Below are 3,804 nucleotides of genomic sequence, written 5' to 3'. Positions count from 1 at the left end.
GTATGGATGTTGCTCATTTTATGAAAACATATTCCAATGCCCTAAGATCTGCATTAAGGCCAGTTCGTACTTTTTTTCTTGCGGTTATTGGGCAAATTGTATTGTGTCGTCGAATAGAAAAAGCAAGAAAAATTTTGAGAGCGGTTTTGATTGTATCACAATGTGAATTAGAAGGCAATTTGCAAGGAACATGCGAAAAAGCCGATTGTGAGATTTAAAAACAATTTTTGGAACATCAATCACCAGAAAAGAAATGATAATTGTTCAGGAAAAGTTTAATGAAAAATCCAACCCACACACAGTACCTGAAAAAGACGAACAACAAACAGAAATAACTTCGAATTGGTGGTCAAAATGGGGAGAAGAAATAAATTGTGAAATTCAAGACAGTATTTCTCAGAATGGCACACAGGCTAATGCACATTATGCACCTCATATTGTGAAATTATTGCGTGATATTGGTACAATTCCTTTATGGAGTAATATATACACGGACAAATTTGGTTATGGACGTATACCAGCATCGAGTGCTGCAATTGAAAGTGAATTCAACAAATTAAAAAATTTAATTATTAATAATCCTTTAAGAGTAGACAAATTTGTGGAAGAACATATTAAATATTTGATTGGACGCATCATTATAGCAGATACTAATATACTTCCTGATACACAAATTGATATATCAACAAATTCGGATCTAGTCGATTGTAAACTATATATGCCTCAAATTTTGACCGAAACTTTGAATGAAGCAACTTTCGATTCTAATAATACAGAATTACCGACAAGTGACCACGATTTAAAAAGCAATCAATGGAAATCAGTAAAATCGACGAATGTGTAAATTTATATATGTCTGACAAAGAAAATATTGATAAGACAGAAATAGGAAATAATCAACCAAAGAAAACAAAGATTAAAAAGCATTCCGTTTCTGACTTAGAAAATAGTTTAACAAATCCGGAAATTACTGCTTTACGAGAGATAGAAAATTGGAGAGGAAAAATCACTGATCAATCCAAGAAACGGAAAGTAGGTAAATATTTACGTCAACGGATGGATGAAATAACGGATATTTTAAAATCGAAATCAAACAAAAAAATACCCCTTTTAAGAAATGGTAATTGCCTCAATCTACAAAAAATAACATTGGAGGGCAAATCAATAAAAGTAACGAATACATGTGCATTCGATAGTTTATGTCAAAGTCTTTTGATTGCATGTTACGATATTACAGATATTCGAACATTTATACAAGAGAAAGCATCATCTGTTCCATTATTTAAATTATAATCAATATTTTAAAGACAGGTTTGATTTCAATATATTAAATTTTTTTTATTAATAGTAAACAAAATACCATTTTATCATATTAACTTTATCATATTAAATTTGTCCTATTATTGACAAAGTTTCTGTTATAAAATTGAATGTTATATGCTAATTTCGTTGTTCCATATGTTCGTAAAATAATCACGATTAAGAGAGCCAACTTAACGTTAATAAGTTTGTAACGGTGCACCTTTCCCGACGTCTCGAACAAGCTCGTCGGTGCCAGGATTCGGGAGAAGGGGGAAGACTCCAATTGACGAGAACGGGTTTTTTAGTGACAAATGTTTATTCAGCGGGAATATTTACATGTGGTTGTGATCGTGTGCTATTTACATGTGTAATGATGTATGTGAGTATGTGGAGGTGTGAGTGGGAGCGCAAGCGTGGTATGCAAGCGGTACGGGTGCAAGCGGTTAGCGGCGCGGGTTATAGCGGTGCGTATTACATGCGGGTTGCATGGATTGTTACAAGCTAGGTGGGTTGCGAGCGGTACATCTGGTTATCTACAAGCTAGGCGACGCGGGTTGCGAGCGGGTATTTACTAGCTGGCCGGCGATCGGGCGCGCGCCGTCGTCGGTCACCGGGAACACTCGGTAGGGCTGCGTTCGGAAACTTCACCCGGGTGCATCCGTGAAAGCTTGTGCCGTTCGGAAACATTCCAGGTGTACCAAGGTAGAGTCGTTCGGAAATACTATTGGGTGCACTTTAGGAGGAAAATTTTCCACCCTAAAATTTCAGGGTGAATGTGGGTAATTTATTATATGTGGCGGGATTTCTAAATCTAAGGCTGCGTTCGAGAACACTACTTTCGTGCGTTCAGAGCAAAGACTTCTATATATATATAGTCTGTGGTTCAGAGTGTCATTTTATCTTTGTGATTTATTAAAAATGGAACAAGGACAGATATATGTTAATATGTACACGAGTGATGTTTTTCGAACACAGCCTAACTATGGAGTGTATAAATTTATTAAAAGATAGACATAAATTGATAACTGATGAACATAATCAACCGTTGTACGATCCTCAAGGATATTTAGTAATATATGATATGATAAGTAAGCGATAAATTTTTTTATTTATTTACGCTTCTTAAGACACGCATATCTTAGGTTAGAAATATTTAGAAGTATTTTTCTTTTTAGATAAAAATTCAACATCAATACCCGTTTCCAAAGAATCTTTGGCGTTCTTTAATTTAGACCCAACAATTATAAACAGTAATAAACCCGAGAACTTATTTGAATCTAGCAGTACATTTACGAGTACTCAGTCAACTCAATGTGGTATGAATTTTTATCACATCATATTTCTTTAATATTTTTAATATATATAATTATAAATAATATCCTTTTACTGACATGACTATTAAATGTTGACAATAACTCTAATATAGCATTTATTTTTAGCATCTTGGAAAAATCCTAATGCTACAAAGCGATTAATTTATGCATGGAAAAAACATGAGAATGATTTTAAAAGTGGACAATGCAAGTCCTCAGATGTATGGAAAAAGATTGCCATTGTTCTTCAAAATGAAAATAGTCAGTGGTTATACACAGGCATACAATGTGAAAATAAATTTAAAGAACTACGCAAGAAATATGTTAAAGTAAAAGATCATAACAAACAATCAGGCAATGGTTCAATGACCTGTAAATTCTTTGATGAGCTTGAAGAGGTATTAGAAGATAAACCATGTATCTAACCTGTAGCTTTAGCCTCCAATTTGAGAAAGCGAGCAATATCCACTTCTCAAGATAGTAGTTCTCAACATAGTGACATAGAAAATGAATCCAGCAATGAATGTGATAAAAAGAAAAAAGTGAGGAAGACTAGAGTTCAGAAGGAACTGGGCGAATGGTCTGCTAGTTTACGTGAAGATTCTAAGCAAAGAGAAGAGGCAAGAGAGCACCGTCACAAGGAGTTAATAGCAGTATCTGATCGAGCAGTTGCTGCATATAAAGAAATGATGGCAAAGCTCATTGAGAAATTATAAAAATTAGAATAGGCATGAAATATTCTATTGCAAGTATTTTAAAAGTCTGTGATAATGACATTCTCTAATAAGTGATTACAAATACATATAATAGAATATATATTTCATATTTTTTTAAGCTAGAGTTTCATATATTTTATCTAGAGTTGCATTCTGAATCTGCTGATAGGATATTAAGTATTGTTATTATTGAGAAAAAGTTATGTATAGAATCCTATCTTCAGATTTCATATTTTTCTGTTATTTGTACAACTAAAGACTGTTTTTAATGAACATTTTTTTGTTTTTATGTTTTATTTTTATAGTGCAAAGTTTGATATCTCTAAAGTCAAAAGTTAAGAATGCCTATTTGTTTTAATTATTTTACATTTAAGAGAAAAAAAAGATTTGTACGTGATTTAATCAATATTATACCCTATAAGTATATATAGATAAGAAAATTTATTATTTTTTATATGAGGTGCATTATTTAT

The 3,804-nt window shown here is 32.8% G+C and overlaps 1 pseudogene; it reads left to right on the top strand.

Moving 5' to 3' along the window:
* The first annotated feature begins 1,792 nt into the window (after window positions 1-1,792).
* Window positions 1,793-3,460, top strand: LOC140675738 (uncharacterized; annotated as a pseudogene).
* Window positions 3,461-3,804: the final 344 nt, after the last annotated feature.

Source organism: Anoplolepis gracilipes, unplaced genomic scaffold, assembly GCF_047496725.1.
Source record: "Anoplolepis gracilipes unplaced genomic scaffold, ASM4749672v1 Contig18, whole genome shotgun sequence".
In the NCBI taxonomy this organism is placed as follows: Eukaryota; Metazoa; Arthropoda; class Insecta; order Hymenoptera; family Formicidae; genus Anoplolepis; species Anoplolepis gracilipes.
Note: the sequence above shows the minus strand (reverse complement) of the source record. Positions and strands in the feature narration are given on the sequence as shown.